General features: G+C 32.7%; 1 protein-coding gene across 6 annotated transcripts in view; it reads right to left on the bottom strand.

The window, feature by feature from the left end:
* LOC145279666 (uncharacterized) overlaps positions 1-19397 on the bottom strand; it is a 971079-nt gene that overhangs the window by 630956 nt on the left and 320726 nt on the right. The window lies entirely within an intron of this gene.

Consider the following 19397-nt stretch of genomic DNA (forward strand, 5'->3'; position numbering starts at 1 on the left):
TGTTCTGTTCGTAGTGTTAATTTTATTCGTTCTGAAACAGGTCTTCATTTAGTGATATTTTCATAGCAATTGCTCGACTGAGCTTCAATCTATGGTGCCCCCTGCAAAACATTCACAACAAGCACTCCTCTAGCTACAACCATTGTCAAAAATTTCCTCTACTGTCTATCTGTGTCTATAACTAAACGCAAAATCTATAAAGTTTCTTTCCTAGAACTGCCCGCCTATGAAACTATTTCGTGAGACTGCTTTCCAGCTGACTACAACGTAGTCGTTTTCAAGTCCAGTGTAAACAATTTCTTGTTAAACCGTCTTCTTAAATAATCAAATTTCACACAATTTTCACCACTACCCATCATTACACTGTTGTCTCACTGGCCTCCTGACACTCTTTAACCCTTATCATCGAGTGGCCTTCAGGCCTTGATAAGCACTAACTCCCTTGTAAAATACTAAATCTAAATCAATTAATGATACAAAAATATATAACAACGATCTATAAAATATATAATTTTAACAAAGCTGCAAGATCGATATATAATCATTTATAAAAACTGTAAAATCAATACACAATTATGTTCTGGTAAACTTTAAAAAGAGAAAATCATTTACTGTAAATGGTTTCCCTTTATATAGAACTAGCCTGGGTGCCCGGCGTTGCCCGGGTGTTTGGAGGTGTGTGTTGAGCAAAAGAAAAAAAAAGTGGTAGTAGGCAGGCAAAAGGGAATGACTTTCGAAAATATCGGCGAAAAAAGGGAACCCTCCTTGTAGAAAAGTGGCCAGATGGGGGTGAAGGAATCAATGTTTTCAGCTAATTTTTCGAAATTTGTTGTTCGAATGGCCGAGCTTTAAAACGATATCGATCTGTTCCGTCTGCCTGCTTCCCTCCGGACTACAACTTGGATGTCTTCAAGTCTAATGTTAAAAAATTCCTAATGAACCGCCCCTTAAGTAAACACTCAATCAAATCTCCACACTAACGTAATTTACTTGCAATAACCCTTATCCCTGAGTGGCTTCCGGGCCTTGATAAGTGGTGATCACTGTGTAAAAAAAAAAAAAAAAAAAAAATCTCGTGAAAATCCGTCGCCTCTGTCGAAAGTTTGAGGCAGACATACATACATACATACATACATTTAAACAGACAGGTGAGATTTATATTATAGATTTACCAGATAAAATTTCAGAAAAAAATGTTACACATTGCAAATCCTACGAACATATACCAGAAAGAACCGTTAGAAATAAGTCACATACCATTCACTATAATTATGTAATTCCTACAGTTACGTGCCTAGAAAATGAAACTGTTAAACCTGACATAGTGATATGGGACAAGAAGGAGAAAGAAACAACCTTAGTAGAGGTTAGTGAAACAGAGATGAGAGAGATAAGGAAATATCCGGGTTTTATATACGACATGAAAACAAACTGGTATCCTAAGAATATCTTTACCATTCCAGTAATTATAGGAGCAACCAGAGTCATAGGAAAGAATTTCAAAAAACTAACCGGCGAATACACTCGGTCAACCAAGTGCAAGAGAGATACAAACAATTGCACTTAAAGAAACGGTTAAAACATTAAAAGATCTCTTCATTGGCGTGATTGAAATAAGGTGAGTATCTGGCATCGGGTAAGAGGGCATATCCTTGCAAAAACACAGAAAAACAAAAAAGAAAACCTTGTATCTATGGCAATTAACGATCCATACTGCAATGGGTTAAAGAATGTCTGAAAAACACACATGTAAACATATAGATAGTCTAAACTTTTTTTTTCTATATCTTTTGAAATAATGCCAATAATTGTAGGGATTCTCAGTACAACTGTTAATGGCACTGAAAAGGTTCTTACATTTAAAATTTGTACACTTTTCTTTACGAAAATATAGAGATTCTCTTATCTTGGGTTTCGTTTGGCTTCACAGAAAAGAATTTTATTTTAATTTACATTTTTTAGACTAAAAATGAGGAAAATGACATTGATCTTCATAAAGCTTTTACATTCATCCAACGTTGTTTAATATTACAATGATAACTTGTAAAAAAAAAAAAAAAAAAATAGAAAACATTTTTATGTTTTTCTGTGATGTTTTTACTAAATGTATCGGTATATTGTGACGAATAACAGGACTTTCTACAGTAATAATAAAAAATCCTGTGCGTGTGTTTGTGTAGGGGGTGGAGCTTTTTAATTTGAAATTCAAGAAACACCGACTTGTTTACGAATGAATCAAGATGCATTATGGGTAATATGTTCATCCCCCAAAAAGAATTGATTTAACAAAAAGAAAAAAAAAGATTCTTGTCTCAATCTTCCCTCCCAATATAAATATATTTTGGTGTGGGGGTTAATAAGAATATAATTGGCGATACTGTGATTGAAAAATAAGAAATGTAAATAAACAAGGCGCCTGTCTTTAGAAACAGATGAGATCCCAGAGGAAAGAGATGGAGATATAATTGATGAAAATTGAAACAATATAATCCAGTGTGTGGGGGGGGGGAGTCGAGCTTTTAACCGAAAATTTAACAGACTGACTCAATAAACCCTTGTGTAACAGATAAAGTACTAGGTTATATTTAGTTGTAAGTGACGTTCTTCTGGAAGTTGAAGGTTGGATTCTCAGCGCAGGTAATACTCAGAATACAATTGCGAATTACTTAAGATTTCTACTTGGTCATGGCTGACGGAACGAAAGCATGTTGCGCTCAACCCTGTGGATTAAACAAAGAGTTCCCTTGTGCAGATTCTTTGTTCGACAAGATACACATAAAGAAGGTCGAGCTAAACATTGTGAAAACAACAACACTCAATATGTGAACAGTCATTCGAATTATTAAAGTAATATAAAGGGGTTAGGGTTTTTTTTTTTTTAAATAATGCTCATTTGTTTACGAATAAATCAAAAATGCATTATGGGAAATGTAATAATCCCTTCTCAAAAGACAAAGGTTTGATTAAAAATTTGATTCTCATCTTAAACCCCATTTCTTTGTATGTAAATTTGGAGGTGCGGTTAAGAAAATAAGTTATACTGCGTTTCTGTATACAAATAAAACGAAGATGTCTCGTCTATATTTATTCAAACTTTTAGAAATTGAAATCTTTTTGGAATAATAATTATTTTCTGTCTGAAAAAAAATAATTGTCACTTAAATGTTTTTTTAAATCAATAAAACGAATGTCACTTCTTGAAATGTATATAGTTTAGAATGTTTATATTTTAGAATGTGTATATTTTAGTCCATGAAACGAAAATTTTATTTTAGAACAATTTATTATAAAATCGGTGAAGTCGGATTATTTTTTTTTTTTTACTTGAGCGACATCAGATTAACCAACAAAGATGATCACTACGTTCAAACACAAAAAATATCCGGTATGTTGAAATTCCATGTTTTTTCTACATAAATTTTTATAATAATAATAATTTTGAAATAATTAATATCAAGCTCAATATATTTTAAAATAAAAAGGTACTTCATTTTTTTCTTCTGTAAAAATGCCATTGTCAGGTAAATATTCTTTAAATAAGTAAAACAAATATATCTCTTTTATATCTATTTAAAACTAGTCTGGGTGCCCGGCGTAGCCTGGATGTTTGGAGATGTGTCTTGAGAAAAAAAAAAAAAAAAAAAAAAAAAAAAACGTGGTAGTAGGCAGGCAGGCAGGCTCGTACCACGAAGGAGGAAAAGAACGTGAAAAAAAATGTGACGTCTTTGCTGTTGCGTCCATCGCCAAACTGGAAGTGACGTAGGTTTAAATAAATCGACAAGAGAGAATGACTTTCGAAAATAATCGGCGAAAAAAGCGAACCCTCCTCATAGAAAAGTGCCCAGTTGAGGATGAAGGAATTAATGTTTTTAGCCAATTTTTCGATATTTGTAGTCCGAAGGGTCCAGCTTCAAAACGATACCGATCTCGTGAAAATCCATCGCATATGTCGAAAGTTTTAGGCAGATATACAGGCATACATACATAAATACATACATTTAAACAGACACCTGAGATTTATATTATAGATTGTAACAATTTAATTTAATTAGTTTTAAACAATAAATATTCTCTATCTGTAAAACAAAAATTCAGACAAATATTCTTCAAATAAATAGAACAAAATCTCACTATGAAATATATTTAAAATTGTAGTGTTTTGATCAGTTTGATTTTATTACAATTTCAAAAGAGGTGCTCTGAATGCGTTTTATCTTAGCAACATAAGATTAATGACTAATCATCAGTGTGTGTGAAAGGCGATAATGTACGGATGTATTGTCTTCGTATAATATTATACAGATACATTTCTTTGGTTGAAGTAATAAGACACCACTTGTGCAAAATTCGGATTAAAAGTCTAATAATGTATAAAAACATAGTTGGAAAAAAATGAGATATCGGAAAGAATATTAAACAGTTGGTTGATAATAAATATCCCAACTGATCCACTCTATCAACTTGTCTTAATACTCACATGTAGGTTCTTTATTTCTAATATCACTATCACCCCATCTCATTATGAACTAATAGGCACCAAAATGTTTTTCTCTTTCCCTTTACAAAATTCAATGATGCTTTCCGAAGACAAAAACAACAATTATCGTCTACAAACATACCAAACTAAACACCATGAGTAAATACTCAAAGATATAAAGAACTTGAAGCATAAAACCTTGTATCTACGTTACTAGATTCAGCATTAAATAATCCGAAAAAAGGGTTGATATGCCATAAAATAAAAAAATACTAAACAACCTGAATAAACATTTGAAGAGATAAAGAACTTGATATTTTAAAACTTTTACCAAAATACGGATTTATACAGGGTGGAACGATAAAAGTGTTGCCCTAAAGAAAACAGCACTACCGGTTTCCATGAAACGGAAATAGAATCATGCCGTCTTTTCTAGGGCGATGATTTTATCGTTCCACCCTGTAAAGCAAAAGACCCAAACCAAACACCATCAATAAATATTTGAAGATATAAAGAACTTGAAGCTTTAAAATTTTACCAAAATGATCGAATTAGATTTGCGATAAAACAAAACCACCAAGTAACGATCTCATTAACCTTTACTCTCGAGTGGCTTTTGGCCTTGATACCAAAATTATTACACAAAAACAAAAATTGCACTGGTTTTTAGGCAGGTAATAAACCACAGTTCTTGCAAAATTTGGAGTAAAAAATAAGTTTTATAATGCATGAAAACAGAGTGAGGAAAAAAAACGGAAAGAAAATGAACAGGTAGTTGGTGATAAAGAAAAGTTTGTCACCTGCAACATTGCTGGCATTGAAAAGGGAAATGAAATCGGGAGGTGAAAGAGTATCCCACCCAAGGGAGGAGTTCTATGGGTTTGTGCCAATGAATTTGTAAACAGTGTGGAAACCTATCGCTTTGAAACTGGCTTAATAAATGTAATGAGTTAACCCCAAGAGGCAATGTTTCCTCACAGATGTACGACTGTAGGTAAACAAATAGTGAAAAAAAAGAAAAAAGGGAGATAAATATGTAAACACTTTTCTTTTTCTTTTTTTTTTTTTTTGATTATGATAGATTCAGCAGAATCTGGGTAAAATGGGTGGGAGGCGAGAGTACGGATTACTGTAAAGATGAACAGTCGTACCAGTCAGCTTGATCAGGCATGTGAAATAATAGAAAGATTTTCCCAACCTTTGATGTATTTTCAATTCAAGATCTATGTAGCAGTGAAGGGAAGGAAAAATGTTATTGGAAAGAGACCAGAATAAAAAAGAATAACAGCCCAGGGTTAGACGGAGGCGATGAAATGGCTTACCCCCTGGTTGGCTGAGGGAACATTTGCTAACCGCTTAATTAGACCACCAGAGTCAAATCAGAGGAAAAAGTACAAATAAAAAAAGCCTACCCTCTCGCCCCTCACACACATACAAACTTTCTCTACATCATAAAGAAATTAAAAAGGAAAAAGTCACTTTCATATATTTATCAATTATAGATACCAGACACAGAGAGAAGATATTAATTCAAAGACTTTTATCTATTCATTCTTATTGGCCGATTTAGATTTTTGTTGCCATCTAAAAATGTGTTTCAGCATAAAGGTTGAATATCATTAGCTTCTTAATCTACACAAAAAACATTCACACGTGTGTTTGTGTGGGTGTTTGTAAGATTATATAAACATAAGAAACCCCTACGCGCATTGATCTACGATTCGATGATGTTAACATTCATGTCAGTTGTTGAGCCTCTGATGAGACGATTAATATCGTCGAAATGTAGATTGATCTGCGTTGGGGTTTTCTAATATTTATAGAATAATTTTACCTATAATAGCTCTACATATGTATTGAGCACTTTAGAAAAAATGTTTTGTTATTTATGTTCAATATATTTAAACTTATTTAATCTATATACCTGTAAAGTTGTGTTTATTCTCGCTCTGACAGTGATAGCTTATTTTTTCTATTTTAAAATTATTAAAACGAACTTCTTAATATACCCAGTCATGGATATGCGAGTGATTTCATGGAGGTTAACTAATTTGCATATTCAATTGAAAAATGAGCGTTCATTAATTAATCATTCATTTTTTTATCTTTTCATTTCACAATTATGCTTAATTCTTTTTATGCATAGTTTCTACATTGTGTATAATCGTGCAGAATTCAGCAGATTGATATATAGTGACCTTGTTGGTGTGTGTGCACAAGGTCACTAACAAACTCCTCTCTGAATATTTGTGAGTATGCATACATATACATTTTTATCTTGAAGTCGTTTGATTATCAGCCTTTTTTTTTTTATCTATTTAGCGATAGATCAGATGGTAATCACTAAGGCTGAAGTGCTGAATGTTTTAGTTTCGATTTCAGCTGATGGTAGCAAAGTCATTTAAAAAAAACAAAAAAACTTGAAATTATCACTACTATATACTGGGTACAAAATAATAATTAATAGGGAATTTGCTTTATAATAATACGAAATCTGCATGAATCAAAATATCATATTTAAGCATATTTTACAACCGGGCAATGCCAGGCGGCCTGCTAGTTTTTATACATATTATACGACATAGTGTCATTGATACACCAGTTCATCAGATCACTGAAGTTAAGCAACGTTGAGTCTACTTAGTACCAAATAGGTGACCATTTGGGAATTCTAGGCACTGTATGTGCTCTCCGCTTATCTCGCCATTTGTTTCCAGTCGTCCTGAACATACAATTCTACTTGCCACTGGCATTTAACAATGTCTACTCAGGAGAGATGTGGTTGGAGATTGTGCACCTCCTGCCACAAAAATTTCACCCGCAGACACCACTACGGTGGGTATCCATAGTCTGTCAAAGACTGAAGGAACCTTTTTTTTTTTTTTTAAATATATACACATGCTCTGTTATTCTATTTTAACACACAATGAGCGTCTGATTAAAAACAAAAAACAAAAAAAGACATATATTAGAAAAAAGTGTAACCTGTTGATTCACCCATTGAATCTAAGAAAATGTAGTTTACAATTGTTAAATATAAAAATATTGTTTTAATCCAAAATTAACATTTTTTCAGATCACTTTATTGCTTTTCGCTCTTTCTACAGCGTAAATAATATTACTACCTCTCGCGATATTTCTTTTTGTTTATAATCAGCTATTCTAATCTTTTTTTTATTCTTTCCTGTTTTTATTATCAATTAATTAATACAGAGAGAGATATAAAAACGAAAGTGATAGACACCACATAAAAGGTGAGAGAGGAGTCAACATAGAGTAAGCCAGGGTGAGAGTGATAGACAGAAAGTTAGTAATAAATGTGTCACATGATGAGTTTATTGCAAATTGTAACGAATCTATGCATCTATAAAAGTGAGAATGTGTGTGTGTGTGTGTGTGTGTGTATAGGAGGACACTTCTCAACCTATACACTCAACCAATTTTGGATCTACAGACTTGAAATTTAGGATATAGGGTATTCAGACATGTGGAAAAGTTTTATCAGTTTTCATTCGGTAAAAAGTTGCTAAGGGGAGGCTTAATAGTTATACTTGACACACTGTCCTTAGGTTTTGGTTTCGATCTCGGCTCGAGTATAGTTTTTTTATTTACAAGAAATGAACTTTTTAGAAAAAAACAATACTAGCATGCACATGTCTCAGTTTCCTTCAGTTTTGTTTTTTACTTCTTTTTTTAAAAGGAATTTAACGTTACGTTTAATACCTACGGTATTTCTGTCTATATTAAATATGAAATCTGCATTAATTAAAATATAATATTTATGCGTCTTTTACGATCGGGCAACGCCGAACAGCTTGCTAGTAAAAAAATAAAACTATATGTTTATTTCAAATATAACTCAATCCCAAATCTGAGGTATATTTTAGCATATATTTTTGTGATTTAAATATGAATCTTTCACCGGAAGCAATTATACATACAGTAAAATATTGGATAATTTTATTAGCTGTCAGATAGAATGAGAAACGATAATCCAAAAAGTTAAGGTTAGTAGTTTTTATCTGATTACTCTAACATATCTTTTTGGCAATGTCAGGAATTTTACAGCAGAAAACAAAAGCACAATGAAGAATTAAAATTTTTATTCAAACAGGAGAAAATTGCTTTGAAGTAAAATATTACAGATCATCTATGTGATTTCATGTTTTACAAATAAGAAACTACAGGGTGTTCCAAAATGTTTTCCCGTTTCGTAGGCCAATAATTTTGACAATTTTAGTTGGAATGACCTCAAATTTTCACAGCTTGTGTAGAAACGTTTCAAGTTTTTGTGTGTAACGTTTGGCATTTCTGTCTTTTCAGGTTCAGAAATGCCGTTTACTGCAAAAGAAAAGTCATTCTGCATGTTAGAATATGCTCGGACTCAGTCACCGAAGACAGTGCAGCGTGCCTTCTTCAGAAATTTTTCAAAGAAAGCACCAACTACAAAACAAATTAGGACTTGCACCAAAAATTTCAAGAAAAGGGCTGCTTATGCATATCTAAATCGCCATCAAGATCAGCAGAGACAGTGGAGCAGGTTCGTGAAGCCTTCCTGTGTAGTTGTCGGAAGAGTATTAGAAGAGCAAGTGTAGAAACTCACATTCCACAAAAAACAGTTTGGCGGATTATGTGGAAACGATTGTAATTTAAACCTTGAAAGCTGCAGCTCGTTCATGCCTTGGGGGAAAGGTAATAAGCGAAAACGTAAAGAATTCTGTGTTGAAATGCTAGATAAACTCGAAGAATATGATTTCGATGATTAGCTAGTTTTCACACGAATGGTAAAGTTAATAAACATAATGTTCGCATTTGGGACGAAGAAAATCCTCATCGCACAATTGAACACGAGAGGAACTCACCAAAAGTTAATGTGTTTTTGTGCAATATCCAAGAAGAGAGTTTATGAGCCATTTTTCTTTGAAGAAAATGTGAACGTCATAGAAACAACAAATATTTGTATTTTTCTTAGTAAATTTAACCAATAAAACTTATGATCTTAATCATAAAGTGTATTAAGTTTCATTAAGATCCATCTAGTAGTTTCCGAGATAAGGGCATTTAGAATGGGGTCAACCATTTTGGAACACCCTGTATAATGCCAGGACACTATTCTCCCATTTTAGGGTTCATACCAAAATCAGACCAGTAAAATGTACCATTTCTTAGGATAGCTTCTCTAGCGATTTGAGGTCAAGTGTCGTTTAGCTCTAGAAGGCCCAACTTTTCAGACTTTGCTCCTTTGAGAAGAGGTTAGTCAATTTTTATTCAGCCAGAATGCTTTTTTTAGGGCGCTGATTTGAACTCATTTCTTCGATGTTGTATCGCATTTCCCTGCCGCTGAAGGGGAATAAATAAATCTCCTGCGCATTTTTAACTAGAAGCAAAGTGAAGTTATCTGTTCTATTATTACATTATAACTCTTCTGTCCTCGTTCAATAAAAGAGAAATCCTTTTAGACTGAGACTATTTTATTTTTGTTACAATCCAGAATGCTTCTTTTTGGTGAGGTAGCTGAATTCTCCCCACGTTAGAAACTGCCTTTGTGTTTAACTCTCCTACTCTCGAGAGGAGACAAATAAATAGGTACAAAATTGTTTCAAGGTTGTTAATTTTATTGACACAAAAAGTAATGGATATTTTATGAGTAGAAATCAAAACGTGGTTTCAAAGGGATTTTGCCTAATTTGTCAAAATTTCAAATTTCTTAAAAGACGCTTTTAAGAAGTTTTGCCAAATTTTATCACACTACAAACCGCGTCCATGCACCTAAAACAGTTCATATAAAGAGACGTTCTTCAAATTCATTTAATAAAATCCGACTGCCATTTCAACAACACGAGTCAAGGACATTTCTAATTACGAAATGAAATAAAGATAAAACTTTAATTGTTTCTTTAAACACTGTCACTGATGATGGGTATTTTATATTTGAAATTAATAAGAAAAAAGTCAAGATAAAAAACTAACGCTTTTTAATAAAAAAAATATTGGCATCTTCAATGTGGTTTTAATGGTGGTTTGTCTGTTTATTCAATGTATACGACTCCATTATAAAATAATATTTATTGAAGATTTGATTTTGAAATTTTCTGGCAAAAAATAAAAATGCTCTAAGAACTGTATTATACTAATGGGTCATTTTTAGCAAGGCCAAAAACCACTCGTTGATGAGAGTTCATGCGATTATCGGCTTAATGATGGAATATACTATGAGAGGATTAAAAACGATGAATGGAATGAATAAACTTTCATTATTTAAGATGGCGGTTCACCAAGTATTTGTTGAGATTGGACTTGAAAATGACTATAAAATAGTACCATAGGAATATGTTTAATAGAGGGACCGTTCAGGGAAATTCCGTATTGTTATAGGCAGAGGAGACCATTTTACAGATTTCATAAAAAATCAACAAATTCATAAAACATTCTGGATCATTGTTAGATAGGGAAGGGACGCTAGACAGGAAGGCGCCCAAAAAGGAGGAAAGGAGCCTAAAATCAGAAGTCAGAAATCACGTGACTTCTGTCCAAAAGGAAGTTACTCTTTAATCTATGACAACCGAACAGAACAGACGCGAAACATCATTGTTTCGGCCAGGGTGGACGTGGGGTAGGGGTACGGTGTGTACAAGTGGCTACAAAACGGCCTGATTAAATATGCAAGTGGCCGCCCTCATTTCAATTCATTCTTTCGAAATCTCCCCCCCCCCTCTCTCTCTCGTACACACGCATTTCAGTTTGCTGTCATTTTCCTATTTAAATAAAACTTTTAAAAACAAATTAGCATCTACGGAGTTTTCTATAAACGCCTTCATTCAAAAGCATTGATGAAACCTGGGTTACGTCCGCAGATGTAAGAGTGCATAATGTTTATGCATGGTAAGCAGTATCTTACATCTTCGATTTGGTGCCGTGACCAAAATATTTCATTATTAGAAAGAATAATGTCTTCATTTTATGCCACCATGTCTGACAACAAAAAATATGTAAAACATGAAACATGACAATAGCAGAAAAGGAAATTGTTTGAAGCATAAAATTCCTATTCACAAGAAATAAGGAAAAATGTCACAACTTTGCCAAGTGATACATGAATTTGTGAAAGTGTAATGTTCATTTACAGATGAAGCGAATGTCATTATTCGCTCAAGCCATTTCAATAACAGATTATATAAGGTACTTGCAACATTATTTCAAAGCTTCTAATCTACAATTCAAAGAAGTAATGTTTGCCTTTGAGGTTATCTTATGGAAATAAAAAAGAAATATTTTTGAAATTGAAAACTTTTGCAAGGAAATATTTGAATTGGACATTGTTCTTTAGTCGCAAAAGAAAAACAATATTATCATATATATATAATAATAATATAAAATTGCTATTCTGCTTCCAATGTAATTTAGTGTTCTCTACAAAGCAGTTATTGACGTCTTCTTGAAAAGACGTTCTAGCCCTTCTCACACACGCACCATAATAAATGTGATTTACTAATTTAAGTTTGTTTGCAGTATCAATTACATGGGTAGAACGACATTGAGATTGAACAATAAAATTCAACAACATATAGCTAATAAGAATGGAGCCGACGGGCGTTCAAAACAATTCTCTATAACGGGCCATTTGTTTAAAAATAACAAAAAAAACACCATGTGCAACGAATTTTCTATCCTGAGTTATACTCACTCGATGTATCATTTGAAGATCTTAAAGACTATTCATCTTCGTTTAAAACGTCTCTTTCTTTGAATACAGAAGGAGTGTCTTTCAGCTTTAAACGTGATTAGTTTCTAAGATATTATTCCATCTTTATATATAATAAAAAGTTGATTATTTCCGTATCACTTTCGACACTATAGGAAAGAAACAAGCCAGTTCTTATGCAAATCTTTCACATTTACAATTCCTAGCATATACTGTAGCGTGTTTCGCGCCAGAATACGCACATTTTGTCACCGTTTAATATATATTATAATTCACTCTCTTTGCCTCACTCTGATACGTAATCCCATATAAGTAGTAGCGAATATATAACCTTTAAATTTACTCCTCCCACGGAACCCAAAATCACCGAGTCATTTTTTTTCATAACTATGCATACTCACATGTCAGTGAAAAAAATTATTCCCCTTCTAAGATACAATTAGTTACTAGATTCTAACATTAGCCTGAAAACTTAAATTAACAACCGATTCACTGCCTTGTTTGTTCTATGGAATAATGGAATACACCGCCATCGCCAGTTTAACATACAGAAACAGAATCGGAGTTCGTTTTTTGAACACAGAAAATACAAATCAGTCACAAAACCAAACTTTCCTATTGCACGGTTCATACTTCTATTTTACTGTTTTAGAATATAACACCATATATTAAAAAATACATTTCGTTTAATCAACAAAGAAGATACACGTTTTCACGATAGAGTTAGAGAAGATATGCTACTTTATTGATATGATTTTCAGGTTGACATCAAGTTTTACGGTAAGCTTTGTTTAGTAAATTGTCTCCATGTTAATAATGTGTTTCTAAATTATAATGTTATTATTTCTACACGGTACCTTCTCTGCATAAGTACAAAATTTTAGCATATGCATTCATATAATTTGGGAGGGATGTTTTTTCGTTGATTTATAAAACAATTTTATTCAGATTTTTCCGATTCTTTTCCCAACAGAAAAACATTAATTTTCATTACTCCCTAATATGTATGGACACATCGTAGAGGATGAATCTACTGTTTTTTCTTTATTATTCAACTTTGCTTATTTACATAGCTTTTAAAAACGTAAAAATGTTCAAACATTCTCTTTACTAAAGTAAAAAATGATATGCGTGAATTATGTGGGTTTTTTTTTTTGTATTGAAAATAACCCACTTTCCTAACGACTGAAGATTTCTGAAAATATTGTACACTTCCTGAACGGGGCTTATGCAGAAAAGGTACTGTGCTATTTAATGATTGCATTTTCGAGTTAACTTCAAGTTTTGCGTTAAGTTTTGTTTAGTACATTTTTGTGTGAAAGGACAGAATAGTTACAAAATACCCGCCCCTCGTCATGTTAAGAATAGGTTTCTATTTCTTTATTCGTTATATAACTTTCAGATAGTTGCACTGTCCAAATTTTATGTACTAATTTGTTAAGTACAGAATAGTTAATATAGCCCCTTCATCATCCATGTGTAGAACGGCGTCCTATATAATAACAGAGTTCATCACGGTCGGTAAACCGAACATTATTAAACCATTCTTAACATTGACAGTGTCACCTAACAATTGTCAAGGATAACCGGGACTTATTCTGTTGCACATTATTATTATTATTATTAAACTTTACATACCCTGCATTGTCAGTTAAAAAAAATCATCACCAAATATCTTAAGTGGTTACGATTTTCCTGAAAGTTGAACAGATTTTGGATTTTTGGAAGAATAAAACATAGCCATCTTCATTTATGAAATTCAAATAGGGAAATAAAACCTCATAAACTTAAAGAGAAATAACTCATAGGTTAAATGAAAACTTATTACCGTGTTTTAAAGGCAGATAATATTGGTTATATAAATATAAAATAAATCAAACGTAAATTAAATGAAAAATAAATTAAATACATCAAATATATATAATATTTCTAAATTGAATACTTAACAATTCTATTACTAATTTCCATTAAAAATTTAGAGCCAATCATTAAAACAGATTTTCTTAAATGTAATATGCAAATGATATGACCTCTTGAACGTTGATTCTTTTTGAATAAATAGTATATATAGAAATTATGCAGACAGAAAAGTATGTACAAGTCTGTGAAACAGCATACCTTTTGTATATATTAACCAAATTGTGAACAAAGAAACAAACAGGAATATGACTTTATTATAATAGGTTCTTATTGTAGATGGTGATTTTCGTTTTGTTATTACTACTAATACTTTTAGTTATGGTACTATTTAAATTTTCTACATTCTTCATACTTTGTTTTTATTAGTAGTAGTATTTCTAATAACAGTGATAGTATTAATAGTATTCTTATTAGTAGTATTTTTTGTTGTTACTATTTTCAATATTATTTTACAATTATTCAAATGATTATTTATCAAACTTATTAATGTTATGATTATTATTATTATTGTTGTTGTGGTGGTTTTATTTATTGGCATTCTATTTAGCTTTTTTTTCTTAGTTAATGGTACTATTTCATTGCTATGGTCTTATTAGTATCATTATAGTATTGCTATCAGCAGTATCATCATTATTAGTGTTATATTTTTCTACGTATTACTATTATCATTAACATCATTATTAGTAATAGTAGTAATATCATAATTTCGTCACTTAATCTAATTTCCCGGGAAACGCCGGGACAACGGATAGGTTAGTTTTATATATAACATAAGGTTGTTTTTATTTTGAATATTCATAATTACCCGTTTTTGTTTTTCCTATAAAAAAATCTCTTCATACACCTCTTGTTAAGTTAGGGCGAAACCGGTCGGCTATTTTTTCAACTTTTAATCATGATTATTAAATAAAAAGTCTTTCCTTCATAATTGCGATATTAAATTTTGTACTCCCCCCCCCCCGAAAATCATGTATAATTATACCCCAGTTGATGTGGATGTAAAAACTATTTTAAACAACGAAGCTTTTATGATTGATATGAGGATATTACATTCACGGCAATTTTTACAATGGTCAAATACTATTACATTATTACAATAATAAGAGGGATGTTCTAAAAATTATGCCTTCAACTTTTATTCCGCCCGAATGGATCAAAGGGGATTACAAATGCCACTGTCGTTATGATTGAAGTTATGCTTTCATGATCTGAAAGTGTCACTTCTCTGTTGCAGATATTGACAATGTGAGACTTTAAAAATGCAACCCCTAACATGGATGTGCGTCAGAAGCAGAGATGCATTAGTGAATTCCTCCATATAGAAAAAATTAAACCGATCAACATTCACTGGCGCCTGTTGAACATTTCTGAAGCCGATGCAGTTGATGTCAGCACAATAGAAGATGGATTCGTTGATTTCAGAGTGGCAACAGTGATGTGAGTGAGAAGGTGTACTCTGGACTTTTATGGTCATCGAGGCATCGTGGATCGCTGGCAAAAGGGCATTGAGAATGCTGCTTACTATGCAGAAAAATAGATTCCGGAGCAGAAAAGGTCGCTCATTTTCACAGCATTATTTCTGTCTTTGTAGTTTAGATTTTCAGTTAAAAAACAGGAGGCCTTACTTTTCGAACGACCCTCGTATATGGATTAAATGTAGATTTACTAGTTTATTGGTTTATTCATAAAAAACAAAATTCCTGTGTAATAAATTCAAATATTTTCGCCTTTTAATATTTGACAGAATGTATATAAACTGAAATAAAAATAAAACAATTAGCATAAAATCATGCTGATTTCACGCTAAAAATCTAGTTATGTATATATATATATATATATATATATATATATATATATATATATACACAGAGTGAGAGAGAGAGGGGGGAATTAAACCGGAAGTCTAGAAGAGCAAAGTTTGACTTAATGTATTAATACTTTAAAGGAACATTGCTCATAGTACTGTAGATGTGTAAAGAGCTCAATAGGTATATTTATCCTAGAGCTATATTGATATTTAGAATAAAGATTATTAACTGTAAATTATGCATCAGTTTCAAAAAAGAGAAATGATATTTTGTTTCTCCTTTTGAAACTGATTCATAATTTACAATTATTAATCTTTATCATCAATATATATATATATATATTATCACTTCCTACACTGATAAGAACGTATGTTTGAAACAGATGCCTGTAGGTATAAAAAATATGAATATATATCAAAAATATTATGGTTTTTAATCTCCCGACCGGCAGGATTTGTAATCCTACACTTATGATTGCGTAAGCACGAAACACCAGTGTTTGTAGATATAAAAGAATATTTATTATTTAATTATAAATAAATAGATACATATATACACACACGCATGTATTATTTACTAAAACTTCACACATGCTTTAAAAGAACAGTTACACAAAACATGCTTTGATTTTTATATATTAATACATATTTTTTTCAATAATATTTCTTAGGAAGCTTAGAACTGGGTTTTTATATTATTTTATTCTTTCTTTTAGACTAAATCATTTCCTTCCTTCCTCAACACTAATCTTTAAGCATCCCAAACAATTGTCTCAAGTAATGACTGCATGATGATTCGTTGAATGCTGGTGAGTGGACATTGTCTTTCTTTGCCAAGAATTCTTTTAATGTAATTCCTTTATGTAGATAGAATTCCTTGAACCTATTACCATTTATAATGTTCTTTGGAATGAAGCCTGTAAAGCAACTATTTTATTCGAAAACTATCGCTATCATCTTTATCTACATCTCAACGTAAATATGTTTCTATTATTTGCAATGAACATCATAGGATTGGATCCATAAAAAGAGAAATAGTGTACACGGATTCTTGGCTGAATTGGAACGCTTTTTCGTTAATAATTTTATTAACAGTTTCTTTTTGTTTATCAGTTTTTCGTTCTTTTTCATGTATAAGTCTTTTTCTGATAACAGTATTCTTTTTATCAGTTTTTGTAGTTTTTCGTTAACAGTATTTTTTATTTTTCAGTTTTCGTCTTTTTCCTTTGTCAGTTTTCTGTTAAGTGTTTTTTATTTATCAGTTTTTCGTTCTTTTTCGTTTATCAGTTTTTGTTAACAGTGTTTTTCATTTATGTTTATTTTCGTTTATCAGTTCTTTCATTTACGATCATTTTTTTTATTTATTAATTTTTCGTTGGTTTTTTTTTTTTTCGTATATCAATTTTTATTTATTAGTTTTATTTCCAATAATCAGTTTTTTCATTTGTCAGTGGTCCCAAATTAATTTAGAGTATATTCTTTCTATTAGTATAGAATCGACGATAACAACGGACAATGAGGCCCAGTATGCGAGTCTACTAAACATTTTTCTCACAAGTTGCCCTGAGATATGTTCAGTTTCTGTTCTGCCTCCTTTTGGATCTTCCAACCACTCTGTTGTATCAATTAAGATAAAAATGAAATGTAATAAGTACCCAAACATACCTCTCTATCGTACAGTATATCGATACACTAAGGCTGACTGGGATAGCTTCCGTACATTTATATCGGATCTACCTCTGCGTTCCATGTTTAAAAAGTATGTGTCCTCTATAGTATCAGACCTGACGGAATGGTTAATTGTAGGTATAGACCGCTTCATACCCTCGAAAAAGTTCCAGCAAAAACCTAACAGCCAGCCATGGTTCTCTCCAGAATGTGCTGCTGCCATTGCGCACAGAAATCACTTTATCCACTGCTTCCAACGTAATAGATGTATGGAAACTAAAGCCGCTTTCAGGACTGTCAGCGACCATTGTAAGAAAGTAATAAAGAACGTAAGAGAGTTGTATGCCCAGTCCGTCAAATCCAAAGTAGCTGAGCAGCGGCTTGGTTCCCACCAGTTTTGGCAAATTGCAAACAGAATCCTGAACAGAAGCGTGTGTTCTATCCCAACAATCATCAACGGACCTAAGGTAATCTCGTCAGCATCAGACAAAGTCAAATTCTTTGCCAAGAACTTTGCAGCTAATTCTACCCTTTGCGACCAAGGCCACCAACCCCCAGTATTTCCCCCTGTATCAGAAAACACGCTATGTGATATACATATATCTGTACATGATGTTGCCAAGCTAATCAAAAACCTTGATTCCAGTAAAGCAACAGGCCTTGATGGTATTCCAATTATAGTACTCAAAAAACTTCAACCAGAACTTGCGCCTATACTTACAAAACTGTTTAAACGTTGTCTTAAGGAGAATAGCTTCCCATCACCCTGGAAAATCTCATCAGTATGCCCTGTATTTAAGAATTCAGGTGATCGCTCATCTCCCTCTCAGTACAGGCCAATAAGTCTCCTGTGCGTCATGAGTAAGTTGCTGAAATCTGTTAAATACAGAAGTAATCAACCATCTCAACAAAAATAACCTTAGTGACACTCAATATGGTTTCCGTCCTGCTAGATCTACAGCAGATGTGCTTACAGTTATATCTCATAGGATTAGCAAATCTCAATGGAGGCAACCTTTCTAGGGCAATTGCTCTTGACATATCTAAGGCCTTTGATAGGATATGGCATAAAGGTTTACTTCATAAGATCTCTAGCTATGGTATAGCTGGAAATGTCTTCTCAATTATTGAATCATTTCTTTCTGATAGGTTCATAAGAGGAGTGGTTGAGGGGCAAAAATCAGAAGCTCACAGTGTTAATGCTGGAGTCCCTCAGGAGTTCATCCTGGGCCCAACTCTATTCCTGATCTACATTAATGATCTTCCAAATCACATCCTTACATCATTTGTAGACATTTATGCTGGTGACACTACCATTTATGGTAGCACATCTAAGACAGTAAACGACCAAGTTCTCTTTGATTCTCTCTCCTCTGATCTTGAGCATGTGGTACAACGGGGAAAGGAGTGGTTAGTTTCTTTTAAACCAAGCTTCTCTCTTTACATCATCAACACTGATCCACATCTGGCATCAATTGAAATGAACGGCTCTCGTCTTCAGGAGGTCTTAAGTTTTGACAAGTTTCTGGGCTTGACTGTTACTCCTGATCTTAAATGAAACACATACATCAAATCTGTTGTCAAAGCCACTGGAAAAATGGTGGGATCTTTCTATCGATCCGGTAGATATCTCACTGCTGATGCAATTCTCTATCTATATAAGAGCCAGGTACGTCCAAGGATGGAATACTGTTGCCACATCTGGGCAGGAGCTGCTAGAAAGGACTTGTCCTGCCTTGATAGAGTTCAAAATAGACTTCGTAGCCTCGTAGATGATGTCCTTTTCTCTTCCCTGCAACCTCTATCTCACAGAAGAGATGTTG

This window comes from Euprymna scolopes, chromosome 7, assembly GCF_053919585.1.
Source record: "Euprymna scolopes isolate OS-2025 chromosome 7, ASM5391958v1, whole genome shotgun sequence".
Lineage (NCBI taxonomy): Eukaryota > Metazoa > Mollusca > Cephalopoda > Sepiida > Sepiolidae > Euprymna > Euprymna scolopes.